Source organism: Leptodactylus fuscus, chromosome 1 (assembly GCF_031893055.1).
Source record: "Leptodactylus fuscus isolate aLepFus1 chromosome 1, aLepFus1.hap2, whole genome shotgun sequence".
NCBI lineage: Eukaryota > Metazoa > Chordata > Amphibia > Anura > Leptodactylidae > Leptodactylus > Leptodactylus fuscus.
Window position 1 is genome coordinate 165,827,418 of NC_134265.1, and position 14,917 is coordinate 165,842,334.

The 14,917-nt window shown below is 39.8% G+C and overlaps 1 protein-coding gene across 4 annotated transcripts in view; it reads left to right on the forward strand.

Moving 5' to 3' along the window:
- The first annotated feature begins 279 nt into the window (after positions 1-279).
- Positions 280-14,917, forward strand: part of LINGO2 (leucine rich repeat and Ig domain containing 2) — a 1,202,771-nt gene continuing 1,188,133 nt past the window's right edge. For all 4 annotated transcript variants that reach the window (XM_075279372.1, XM_075279381.1, XM_075279389.1 and 1 more), the window contains exon 1: positions 280-1,012. The gene's annotated coding sequence lies outside the window, so the exon portion shown is untranslated. The remainder of the gene's footprint in view (positions 1,013-14,917) is intronic.

Here is a 14,917-nt window from a genome sequence, read left to right on the forward strand (position 1 = left end):
TGGGAGGTAGCAGAAATCTGCCTGTGCAGATGGTTCTATGTATGATGGTATCGGGAAAGTTTCCTTCCTTGCTATATAGGGGTCTGTACATGTCACCCTGTTAGAGCCTGAAATAGCAGCTTTGAGCAGTGTGATGAGCTGATGGCTCCTAATAGTAGGAGAGCCTTAGTAAAGAGTTAATATGCTCTTGAGAAGAAGCTGCTGCTGCTGCAATATAGGTCAGGTGATGGGGGTGTGGCGTCTCACTCAGTGCAGGCTGCAGCTTGCATGTTACCTCCAGTTCTGCGCTCTATTAGAGTTGAATGGAAGTGTGTGACGGCTCCAGCTTCAGCACCTGACTGCCGGACAGCTCCCTGCGAGCTAGAAGTAGCCTGGATGGATTAACACTGTCTGGTCACAAGCATACTAGTGAGAGGCATACTAGTGAGAGACTGACGGAAGGATACACATCAGCTGTGGATCTCAGTGCACTGGATTTCTTTAAGTGTCTTTTTAACCCTCCTCCTGTCATCTGAGCGGATCTTTCTCTTCTTGACATCCTCCCTTGTATACGTGAACGATACTCTTTCTTAAAGTTTGTATTTGAAGGCTAACGAGTCAAGTGGAGTGCTCCTAGCCCTCTGTCTCAAGTTTGTCTCAAGCCATCTTCTAGGCACCTGGAGATCACTGCTTTGTGGTGGAGGTGGGCTCCAACCTTTAACAAAACCAGCAGCTGGATGTGATTGTAAAGGAGTTTATGCCTTGTATGGTCCCTGTCTCTGGTAAAGGATTATTACAAATGGTGTGAAGAAAACAAGTTTGAATAAAACCTAAACGTGACCAGTTATTGTTGAGAGAATAACCTGCCTTTTCCACCTTGACACTAAATGGATTACTACTAGCAGGGGTGCTTGGGGACACAATTGGAACAGCTACTACCTGTTTTGTTGGATGTCACATTCCAGACTTTGTGCATGCTTGGCCAATACTTAGCTTATGGCAACCCCATCAGGATAATTGTCACAAGCATAAGGTAGGTACCAATCCCTGGTCTGTCTCATTTTTATTCCCTATTGCAAGCACCGATTTAGGGAAATGAGGTTGTATAGCAGGGCAGTGATACATAACACAGAATCAAATCAGATTACTAAGGCTTGATCAATGCTTGGAAGAAAGGGATGAGATGGAAGAAGCTTACAAGTCTGCCTCTACCCTGCTTACGGTAAATAGTGTGAACTCAGTGTTTTGCAAAGCTGCTAAAATGAAGCTTAATGTAAAGATCTCAATAATAAGAAATAAGAGAAGGATGTGTTGTAGAAACCCCTGTACGTCTTATCGACTGTATGTTTTAAAGGTCTCCAGTCACTTTGCTTGTTAAATATACTCCTGCAAAGCAAAAAAGCAGCACCCGCTCTCATATGTACACCCTAGATAACAGGGAAATGTCACAGGTTTGCTGGGCTCAGGTTGGAGGAAGATGAATGGATAACAATGTAATGTAATTGTGGTGACTTTTGCTGGAAGGGAGATATAAAGGAAGGCTACAAAGAAGAGATATTGTGTAGCTTAGTACAAGTTTAAAGGCAACAGATCCCATTTTTATAATACGTTACTATATTGTGCATAGTAATAATATGGTTGTAGTGTATAAGATATAGTAACTGTATATGCAAGTAGCTTTGAGGCACTAATGGATGTCTTTGACAGATGCATTTTCCAGACTTGACAGCAAGAGATTGTAATTATGGAGTGCTATTATTTGGCCATACATCATCAAAGGCTGGCATTTGCCCAGTATATTTCAACGTACTGGTAGCATAAATGCTTCACATGGTACTTAGAATATAGTCTTGACAGCCACTGACTGTCTGCTGTTCTTCCCCTGGGCATTGGTGTTGTTCATTGTTTTAAAAAAAATGGTGTTATGAAATCTATCTCTCGGCTATATTAAAAACACTTATCACCTGCAACTCAGTTCCAGGCATGTCATTGTGTTTTTTACTTCCTTAGTTCACATGCAAATGAAAAACACAGGTTGGATACAATGGGCAAAAATGAATTATGTATACTTGCTGTCTCTAGTCTCTGTCATTAGTATAGGTAGGCTGGAAAGCTATCACATAATGACTTTTCCCCTAGTTGTAAAAGGTAGCCATCTATGCACATAATGAAATGCATATACCTGTGGTATAGAGGTACCTATATACTCTGTGTCCCAGCAAGGCAATATATAACTGCAGCCTGCCTTTAAATATTAGTATATGACCCATAGACAGCACTGCAGTCCAGGAAATTTTCTTCCATTCTCCCTTTCCATGCTTTTTGCATGTAATGCATAACCATGAGGCTGAGGAGCACATATGTAATTCTTTTGATAAAGTATTTCTTTTATTGAACAATATTACTATATAGTATAAAATATTGCACATGAGGAAAATGTGAGCAAACGCTTTATGTTTCTGAAGCATTTAGCCCCATACTAGCAAAGGTTGGGAGGGATCACTGCACTGCACGTCATAGTTTAAAATCAAAGGATTGGCAATCCTAGCAGCAAACCATATCTTATGTAGTTATATGGATTCTTATATATACCAGGTACAAGCCTGAGATCAGAGCTCAGGTGTTTTCTAGTATGGTTTGTATAGTTACAGTTCCTTATGTACATGTGAACAGTGCTCAGTTACATGCTATATATTTAGTAGGGCATATGTTATTTGAAGGTTACTACAGATTAAATAAAAATAAATCCTAATATTCTACAATGTGTGAAGGTACCACCAATGTAAGAGGGTGAGTTTGTCCTCCCCTCCTCTTGGTAATCTTAATCAATACTATTGGTAATATCGCACCTTGACATTAACTTTCTGTTGGACACTACAACTTTATATTCAATGTATAGGATATATGCAATATATTTATTAAGATTGAGAAAATAACAGCATTGTTATAATAGCTGAAATAAATGAAATAATCAATAGTGCAACTTGTGTATCAGATTGTGGGTAGTTAATTTATTATTCATATTTTGCTGGAGGTTCTCCATTTCCATATCCTCTTGTTCAGCATCTGGAGTGTCTCTGGGGAAGATGAGGCACATTTCTCTAGCTTTTTGGTTTAGCTTTGAAGAGTTGCAGTTCCGTGTTTCACCAGCTGGGGGAGAATGAGAAAAACTTTTGAATGAACAGAAAATTAAACCAGCATCTATCTGTGCAGCAGTAATTCTTAATATTCTCTACATTTGCTGCTCCATATATGCATTACTAGTAATAACAATAGCTACATCATAGACTGTGTATGTAACATTAGGATACAGGGTTTGAATGTTTTTTATTTACATTGATCAGTTTTCTTGGTAAGGATGCATAGACGCTATGTTCTAAATGTTTCTGTTCACAGTACTAATACCCATGAAGAGAAATTTTGAGTGTAATATATACAGGGGATGCGTTCAATAATTGTAGCTATATGCATATAGGAAGAGACAGATTCACCAAGTGTATGTAACTACAGTAGATCAGCTAGTCTAATTTAGCTAATTATGTAAGTGCATTATACAGTATTCTTGGCATAAAATTTGCATTACACCGAGGCTTCAGCTGTCAGCAGATACATAGTAACAGCAGAAAAGCCATATACAAGCTACATTTCACACAGCCATAGGGTAGGATATTTCACTATATTTCTAATAGCATTTTGTACAGTTGCTTTCAAATCTAGGAATCAAGAATATTTCTATTTTTTATTAAATATGTCATGTCTTATTACATTATTCGTGAAGCAATTATTGCTACATGATTCTAATGCATGGTTTATATTTAGAATTTTCTATTTTATATATTATGGCCATGCAATATATATATATATATATATATATATATATATATATATATATATATATATATATATATATATATATAGTGTATGTGTGTCCCCTATACCCTAGTACCACACAGCATGTCATAGTTTGATATGTATATTGCATTGTTTCTTTAGGCTGCATTTGCTGTATATACTATTGTCAATGGTTTCCATAAATCGCTTCTCGGGTGAGCATATCAGCCGTCAGCAAATTGTATACTGCATTAATACCATCATACATATTCAAGGTTTAATGTTGGAAACTTGTTACATGCAATTAATTGCCACATTAATAACTGAACATTTGTTATAACAAATAGACAGAGTGAATGTTTTATTGCTATTCAGTGTTGAGGTCAATACATTGTCTTGCCCATATATTGCCATGGATGTTCTGATATTAAGCAAAAGAAAAAGGCTTAAACACCCACCATAAATAAATGGACCCTTTGAGGTAGAGCTGGAGATCTCCCTGTGCTATTTTTATGTGTTCACTGCATGTACTTGCAAAGGCCTGCCCTTTCTTTAGACACATATTCCTTCTATAGAAGTGTAGCACTTGAAAAGACCCATAACAATGACTTGTGGCCATAGTGACAATACTAATGTAGAAAATATTAATATAGATTGTGCCCTTTAAACTCATTTGCTCCTATTATTTTGTTCACAGTCATAATTTATAAAATCTAACAAGGAAAACAACTGCCAGCATCATTTGTGTATGTAGCGGTAAACTAACAGATGGCTTAGTTGTTTGAATAATACACAGTCAAATTGATGTTGCCTGTTTTATTAGATTGGATATTTTAGTTATAGACGGTATATGAATGTACTTTTCTTGGAATATGAATTTCAAACGCCATGAATGTGTGATTGGTGAAGTTGCTAGCCCCACAGCAATGCTTGACACCAATTGTCACCTTCTGTTTAATGCTACCAGACCCACACTTATTAAAGATTTTTGACATATTCAATATACCCTAATTAATGTCTGTGAGAAAAAAATCATTGATATTGTTTTCATATCTGTATATCAATCTATCGATATATTTTTTTCATAGTATGACTTATTTGATATAACATGAATCCATTTTTAAGGATCTGTTCAGAGCTTTCTTTTTCTTTACATGTTTTCAGTGCAAACACCAACCAGTGCACCTGACATAAAAGAAAGGAATCACTAGGCTGGTATATGTCAACATACTTATTATTACTGTATAGGAAAGCATAAACTATATGGACAAAAGTAGTGGGACACCTATAGTAGACATTACACTTACAGGAGCTTTATGAAATTCCATTCTAAATACATAGACATTAACAGGGGTGTAAATTTAGGGGGTGCAGAGAGTGTAAACTTACCAGGGCCCAGAAGCATTGGGGGTCCATAAGGTGTCTCTTTTCAATATAAGGGAACCAGTATTATAAATGATGCATTATAGTGGGGATGAGGGGGCTGGTTTAGATTCCCAGGAGCTTCATATCTGGACATTAAAGGGGTTGTCCAGACAGTGTGAGACAAATGTTATTGTTTGTATAATTAAAAGTTATTCATGTTTCTAATATACTTTTTGGATCAATTTCTCACAGTTTTTCTAGCTCTCTGCTTGCTATTGTTCATTTTGTTTACTTATAGTGGATAAAAATCTGTCCATGGTCATGTGATATCCAGGCCATGGTCATGTGGTATCCAGGCCATGGTCATGTGATGGACACACAGGTGCCGCTGGTTATAGTCACTGCACAGTACTCAGATATCTGCCTGGTAGCGAGCTGTGCACCTGTGTGTCCATCACATGACCATGGACTGGATATCACATGACCATAAGTTGATTTTTATTCACTGGGAATAAGCAGAAAGACTGACAATCAAGCAGCGATCTAGAAAACCACAAATAATTGATACAGAAAATACATTAGAAAATTGTATAACTTTACATTATACGAACAATAACATTTATCTCAATTGTCTGATACTGGACAACCCTTTGGTCCCTTTTTTACAGCTAAAACAATGTCCACTCTTCTAGGAAGGCATTCCTCAAGATTTTGCAGTGTGTCTTGGAAATTTCTGCCCATGTTTCCAGAAGTGAAGTCAGATACTGCTGTTGGACTAGAGGACCTCACTCAATCTTCTCTATTGCTCATTCCAAAGGTGTTTGATGGAGTTGAGGTTCAATGGAGTCAAGACTTTGTGTGGGCTATTCAAGGTCTTCCACACCAATCTCACCCACTCATACCTTTATGGACCTTTCTTTATACACTGAGGCACTGTCATGCTGGAACTGAAAAAAGCATTCCCCAAACTGTTATCACAAAATTTAAAGTATGCAATTGTTCAAATTGTCTTGGTATGATAAAGTATTAGGATTTCTCTTCACTGGGACAAAGAGATGTAGGCCAGACTCTGATAAGCCACGCCATAGCATTATCTCTTCTCCATCAAACTATCCATTTGGCAGAATGCAGTCAGGCAGGTAGTGTACTTCTGACATTCTCCAATCCCAGACTTGTCCATCAGAGTTCCAGATAGAGAAGCTTGATACTTTCTTCAACCAAACACATTTGCACTGCAACAGAGTAGAGTGGTGGTATGGTTTCCACCACTCCCTCTGACACATGGCACTGTACTTAATGTAAAGCTTGTAATATTTTACTCGGCCATGGAAAACCATGTCATGAACCTTTCTCTGTAGCTTAATGTAGTTTGCTATTTTGTGGCAAGTTGATATTTGATTATGTAATATCTTGGAACAAAGAAATGTCATAAACTATCTTGTTGCAATGGTGCCAACATATTACAGAACCAGAAATCAGTAAGGAAAAGCAATAATCAAAAAACAAAACATTACTCCAGCATGCCCAATTATGAATAAAATTTAACTTTTCCTTCAAAAATTTAAAACCATAGTACAGACATGGATCCAGGCACGTACAAAAAACAAATAAGCTTACGCATTTCGGGAACAAGGATGGAGTCCCTTATTCATAGCTTGAATAAGGAACTCCATCCTTGTGCCTGAATTGCGTAAGCTTATCTGTTTTTTGTACGTGCCTGGATCCATGTCTGTACTATGGTTTTAAATTTTTGAAGGAAAAGTTAAATTTAATTAAGTTAACAAGTTAATTTTTTGTTTTTTGATTATTGTCCACCCCGTGAGACAGTCCGGGGGTTTCTCTGTGCAGCCCATTTGCTCGTTCAACACATCTATTGAATACATACACAGGTCATTCCACAGTAGTTAGAGCTGCATATATTCTGTTTTATACAAATTCTGAGAAAAGCAATAAGACTGAATTCAATGATTAAGAGGCGTCTCCTAATCCTTTTGTCCATATTGTAATCTAATGAACTTTGTCCTCTTCACTTGTTTCCAAACCAAACAAGTAGCGCAGTTTTGCTCTGCCTCTATGAGTAAGACACTGTGAGTAAGACAAGAGCTAGAAGGGGATAGTACTAATGGATAGTACTAATGGACAGCTGTCAATGACACTTCCCAGTATTATTAATTCTCTTTGACTCCTCTATAACTCAAGCACAGGACAATAACAGTCGCAGCATATATATTATATATATGTATGTATGTAATTGCTTAGTGTGTAGTAGTAAAGTGGTTGTCGGATGGTTGTATTACTGTTGATGTCCAGTTAATCTTGTCATGTCTTATCATATAGTTGCTGCAGTTTTACCAACTAGACGAACCTTTATGCTATATTTTATACAGTGACTTGTGCAATTTATGTAATAGTTCTGTAACTATTATACTACTGAACTGTGTTTGATAAAAGAAGGCTGGTTGATCTACAAAGAGTGAGAGTGTGCCCTTTAGCCTACAATACAGGTGATTATATGACGGTTTTACCCTTAGCTAAAACTAAATACAAGGTAATGAGCAAGGGTCTCATAGTACCAGCTCCATAAGCTCACACGATGCTATTCTTAGGCATCATTGGATGGGAAATATAATACAGAGAACAAGAAATAAGGGTCAAATCTGAAAAATCCAGATCATATCTGATTATTAGTGAACTAGTTGTTGGACCACTGGAAATAAGTTAGATACAAAAAGAAGTCCAGAGTCTGATAGACATTCACATAGAGAGTTGTGTGATGCAAAGTAGTATTTCCTTTGGAGATGATTTTTATGCCAACCATAACTATTACCACTCATACCCTGGCAAGAGGAGTAATAGATAAACAGTAGATAAACAACCAAGGCTACATTTTCTAATTTGCAGTACTACTAAACTGTGCTACTTCAACTTCCGTGTGCCCCAGGATCTAATTTTGGGATAGAATGCCGAAGTCATAAAGCCTTTTGCTTGGACATAGACTATTTTAAGCTATTTATTTCTCTGCCGACATAGCAAATGAGGGTTTTCTTTCTGAGACAATTTTATTTTTAGTTGGCACCATTGTGTTATTGTAGGGAACTGAGACGTCTTTGAAGACTGTAATTTTTTATCTGTAATTGTAAAAATCTTATTACACTTAAAAATAACCAGTCCAACAAATAGTTGGATCAATTGTACCATATGTGATCTTACATCTATATTGTAGAATGTTACACTTTTCAACAGATGCCTATTAGGCCCTTTCATACATGACAATATGTTATTGTTGTATTCACAGCCTTTATGGCAACCCCTTTGGCATTCTATAATCATAGGGAGGGATAGAGGGGTAACAGTTAGAGCTACTACCCTTCTAACCACATACCTGCTACAATCAGTATTTACAGGGGCTCTAAGAAGTTAATCTGTTGGACTTAGAGTTATCTTATATATGACAAATATATATATATATATATATATATATATATATATATATATATATATCTTATGTATATGTATATATGACTTATATGCTTATATATGGTTGCTGACTATATAATACATCTGGCTTCAGGCAGTAATGGCACGGCATCACCGGCTCGACAAGCAGTTCAATGTTAGGGGCTCAATGTAATTGCCTCTATTTCTTCTTAGTCTAACTTCCTTTTACTATTACCACAATTTTTCTGCAACATCTATTTTATCTTATCATTAAAATATACAAATATGCAAATTTAACCTGATTTGTTGTAATCAAAATGCAAATTAGTCAGTGGTAGAATCTAATTTATAATTGTATCAGATGATGATATTTATGATAGTTATGACTAGAGAGTTATAACTGAAAGGACTGATGATAGCCCATTTATTATTTACTATATCATTGTGAATGTACTTAGGCTTGTAAAGTAGCATTGTTAACGGGAACATTGTTTGCGAGCATGCAAAGACATAAAATAGTAATAAAAGCATTATGCATGAGAGATGCTTTGTCATTGCATTCATTAATTTTCAGAAAAAAATCTAAATCATTAATTCTGAAGAAAGTAAAATCTAAAATTATTTATAAGGGCATTACTATGTATAAGGGCATAACCAAAATATGTTCTAATACTAGGTTTTAGTTAGCTCCCACAGAAGTAAGTAAGATACCATTTTTCTTTGTGAAAACCTTGTACTCCTTAGGCCTTATTTTGATGGCATATTATTTTACAGTGGCTGTTTCTTTCTTTCTTTCTTTTTTTTTTTTTTTTTTTTTTTTAACAAAAAGTCCCCGGTTGGGTTAGTACTCTAGCAATTGATTGGCTGAGTAGTACTTCCTATCCGTTGTTGCTTCTTTAAGGTTGCCATGACAATATAGGGAAGCTTCCTGTCCTAGACTTTCAGGTCTTATTCAATCAGTGCCTGAGCAGGCCTTTATAAACCACTCCCTTCTGAACTAGGATTGCTGGTAAATTTCTTTGTACCCCAGTTAGTTTGCTGACTTTGCTGTGATTACACCTATACTGACCCTCTGGCTGTGTTCCTTGATTCCTCTCTGTCTTGTGATTTGTTCTGGTGTTCCTGATTGGATACTGTTGGTTTTGTAGTCCAGGGCCGTCTTCGTCTCATGATTTGGTTTCTCGTTGCCCTCTTCAGCTGCTGATCCATGATTGATGACCATTCTTTGATCTTTGCTCCTGTGAATAAGTGTGTGATTTTGGTATTTGGCTTATGCTACGGTGCATTTATTTGAAGTACACTTATCTGTTTTGGTGACAATTCCAGTCTTCTTGCGAGGAGCTCTGGTGAAAGAGTCTCGGGCCAGTTTTGGTTCGCAGAGGTATATTCTCTTTAAGTAGCATTTTTTACTGCTTGCAGTTGTCAGCCCATTTCTGCTGCTGCTCTCCTGAAGACTTGTGCATTACTTGCCTTGTTATTGTATCGGAATCCTAACACACTGCAGTATAGGAACAAAAGTGGCACATTGGTGAAATGAGCTTCTTTTATTTTTTTAATCCATTATCACATTTATTTAAAAACAAAATTACCTGCTGCAAAATCCTCTTAAAAATTTGCATTAATTATAAGGGGCAACATGGTGGCTCAGTGGTTAGATGCCGGGAGTTTAACTATGGCGGCTAGAGATGAGCGAACACTAAAATGTTCGAGGTTCGAAATTCGATTCGAACAGCCGCTCACTGTTCGAGTGTTCGAACGGGTTTCGAACCCCATTATAGTCTATGGGGAACATATACTCGTTAAGGGGGAAACCCAAATCCGTGTCTGGAGGGTCACCAAGTCCACTATGACACCCCAGGAAATGATACCAACACCCTGGAATGACACTGGGACAGCAGGGGAAGCATGTCTGGGGGCATAAAAGTCACTTTATTTCATGGAAATCCCTGTCAGCTTGAGATTTTCGCAAGCTAACTTTTTCCTATAGGAATGCATTGGACAGCGCTGATTGGCCAGAGTACGGAATTTGACCAATCAGCGCTGGCTCTGCTGAAGGAGGCGGAGTCTAAGATCGCTCCACACCAGTCTCCATTCAGGTCTGACCTTAGACTCCGCCTCCTCCGGCAGAGCCAGCGCTGATTGGCCGAAGGCTGGCCAATGCATTCCTACATCTGATGCCGGTCAGCCCATCTGATATAGCAGAGCCGAGTGTGCACACTCGGCTCTGCTACATCAGATGTAGCAGAGCCGAGTGTGCCGGTCAGCCCATCTGATATAGCAGAGCCGAGTGTGCACACTCGGCTCTGCTACATCAGATGTAGCAGAGCCGAGTGTGCCGGTCAGCCCATCTGATATAGCAGAGCTGAGTGTGCACACTCGGCTCTGCTACATCTGATGTGCCCGTCAGCCCATCTGACCAATCAGATGGGCTGACCGGCATCAGATGTAGGAATGCATTGGCCAGCCTTCGGCCAATCAGCGCTGGCTCTGCCGGAGGAGGCGGAGTCTAAGGTCGGACCTGAATGGAGACTGGTGTGGAGTGATCTTAGACTCCGCCTCCTCCAGCAGAGCCAGCGCTTATTGGTCGAATTCCGTACTCTGGCAATCAGTGCTGGCCAATGCATTCCTATGGATTCCTATATCCACACTCGGCTCTGCTACATCTGATGTAGATGGGCTGACCGGCACACTCGGCTCTGCTACATCTATATCAGATGGGCTGACCGGCACATGGTGTAGTTGAGCAGAACTGGCTCAGCACTGCTACCAATAGGAATGCATTGGCCAGCCTTTGGCCAATCAGCGCTGGCTCTGCCGGAGGAGGCGGAGTCTAAGGTCGGACCTGAATGGAGACTGGTGTGGAGCGATCTTAGACTCCGCCTCCTCCAGCAGAGCCAGCGCTGATTGGTCGAATTCCGTACTCTGGCCAATCAGCGCTGGCCAATGCATTCATATGGATTCCTATATCCACACTCGGCTCTGCTATATCAGATGGGCTGACCGGCACATCAGATGTAGCAGAGCCGAGTGTGCACACTCGGCTCTGCTATATCAGATGTAGCAGAGCCGAGTGTGCACACTCGTCTCTGCTACATCTGATGTAGGAGAGCCGAGTGTGCACACTCGGCTCTGCTATATCAGATGGGCTGACCTGCACACTCGGCTCTGCTACATCTGATGTAGCAGAGCCGAGTGTGCACACTCGGCTCTGCTATATCAGATGGGCTGACCGGCACACGGTGTAGTTGAGCAGAACTGGCTCAGCACTGCTACCAATAGGAATGCATTGGCCAGCCTTCGGCCAATCAGCGCTGGCTCTGCCGGAGGAGGCGGAGTCTAAGGTCGGACCTGAATGGAGACTGGTGTGGAGCGATCTTAGACTCCGCCTCCTCCAGCAGAGCCAGCGCTGATTGGTCGAGTTCCGTACTCTGGCCAATCAGCGCTGGCCAATGCATTCCTATTGGAAAAAGTTTATGTCACAAAAATCACAATTACACACCTGATAGAGCCCCAAAAAGTTATTTTTAATAACATTCCTACCTAAATAAAGGTTATCCCTAGCTATCCCTGCCTGTACAGCTATCCCTGTCTCTTAGTCACAAAGTTCACATTCTCATATGACCCGGATTTGAAATCCACTATTCGTCTAAAATGGAGGTCACCTGATTTCGGCAGCCAATGACTTTTTCCGATTTTTTTCGATGCCTCCGGTGTCGTAGTTCCTGTCCCACCTCCCCTGCGCTGTTATTGGTGCAAAAAAAGCGCCAGGGAAGGTGGGAGGGGAATCAAATTTTTTTGGAGTTTGCCACGTGATGTTCGATTCGAATCGAACACATTGAACAGCCTGATATCCGATCAAACATGTGTTCGATAGAACACTGTTCGCTCATCTCTAATGGCGGCTGCTCAGGAGCCGGTGGCCACCATAGCTGCCCAGTGTCTGCTGTTTTATACAGCAAACACCATGTGCTAATGCCCGCAGTCGATGCCCAAACCAATCGCAGGCGTTAACCCCTCTGGCACCTCGGTCAAAGCTGACCAAGGTGCCATTATACTGATGAAACCTGGGCGGCGCCATTTTCTCCTTTATCGCAGGCATCCAGAGCAAGCTCCAGGGCCAGTGTCCCATTTCCTGTGAAGGCTCTCCAGAATGAGGCTACTCTACTGCAATAGAAATGCCACATTTTTGTAATGCATTGCATTAGTGATTAGACCCCCTGGGGTTCAAGATCCTTAGGGGGTCTAATAAATGCAAAAAATAAATTAATAAATAAAAAAAAGTAAAAAAAAACAATCTAAAAAAAAAGTATTACAATTTGAAATCACCCCCCTTTCCCTAGAACACATATAAAAGTAGTTAAATATTGTGAAACACATACACATTAGGTTTCTCTGTGTCTGAAAATGCCCAGTCTACAAATCTATAAAAATATTTTTTTATACCCTATACTATCATGAAAGAATAATTTGTCTCACAAAAAATTAAGACTTCATATGGCTCGGAGAGCAGAAAAATAAAAAAAAAGTTATGGGCTTTGGATGGAGGGGGGAGTCAAAAACGGAATACGAAAATTGAAAAATGCCCACGGCGGGAAGGGGTTAAAACCAGAGTAACATACATTTCAAAAGAATTTTAGAGCCTGTTTTCTATTAAAGGAAAGTTAGCTAAGTAAATTAAGTGTATTTCAAAAATGTTCACAAAACAACCCCGGATACAATAGCAATAAATAAATATGAAAGGAGTTACACTTTAAGTTTAAAAAAAAAAAAAGAAAAAAATTAATTAACTGTTATGCTAAATATGTATAATCTAGATTGTTGCAATACCTGATTTAATGGGTTCTTCAGGACATGAAACACCATAAATAAATTAAAAATATGTCATTAGAAAAATATCTAAATGCTTTTTAGTTAGTAAGATACTCATTTTGTCCAGGGGATAATTATCTGGATAAATTAAAATAACCACTCTCCTGTTTATACTGCCACAAACCTGTATTAGAATGTTAATGAAATGTAGTAGCATGGGTTGAATGAGGACACAAGACTGATGTAACAACTACTTGCAGTCCAGTGTAATTGATTGGCAGGAGCAAATGAAAAATGAAGTTGTCAATATATAACCACTGACATAACTCCTTAGTTGTGGGACAGACAGAGCACACAGGTAATGTGGTGAGCAGGGACAAGAAAGAGTCCCTTCAAGATTCAATAGTTATTGGTTATAAGTTATTTTATAATACAATAAAAGAATAAAACCAATATACAGTATATACTTGCTTTAAAGCATGGCTCCAATTAGAAGTACAGTAATTCCAATATGTGATGGTTCTTAACGGTATCCTCTAGGGCGGACTATACTTCTGTTCTATGATAATTACTAGAGATGAGCGAACAGTAGAGAAATTCGATTCGAACAGCCGCTCACTGTTCGAGTGTTCGAATGGGTTTCGAACCCCATTATAGTCTATGGGGAACATAAACTCGTTAAGGGGGAAACCCAAATTCGTGTCTGGAGGGTCACCAAGTCCACTATGACACCCCAGGAAATGATACCAACACCCTGGAATGACACTGGGACAGCAGGGGAAGCATGTCTGGGGGCATAAAAGTCACTTTATTTCATGGAAATCCCTGTCAGTTTGCGATTTTCGCAAGCTAACTTTTCCCCATAGAAATGCATTGGCCAGTGCTGATTGGCCAGAGTACGGAACTCGACCAATCAGCGCTGGCTCTGCTGGAGGAGGCGGAGTCTAAGATCGCTCCACACCAGTCTCCATTCAGGTCCGACCTTAGACTCCGCCTCCTCCGGCAGAGCCAGCGCTGATTGGCCGAAGGCTGGCCAATGCATTCCTATGCGAATGCAGAGACTTAGCAGTGCTGAGTCAGTTTTGCTCAACTACACATCTGATGCACACTCGGCACTGCTACATCAGATGTAGCAATCTGATGTAGCAGAGCCGAGGGTGCACTACAACCCCTGTGCAAACTCAGTTCACGCTAATAGAATGCATTGGCCAGCGCTGATTGGCCAATGCATTCTATTAGCCCGATGAAGTAGAGCTGAATGTGTGTGTTAAGCACACACATTCAGCACTGCTTCATCACGCCAATACAATGCATTAGCCAGTGCTGATTGGCCAGAGTACGGAATTCGGCCAATCAGCGCTGGCTCTGCTGGAGGAGGCGGAGTCTAAGGTCGGACCTGAATGGAGACTGGTGTGGAGCGATCTTAGACTCCGCCTCCTCCAGCAGAGCCAGCGCTGATTGGCCGAATTCCGTACTAATAGAGGGTGCACAAGGG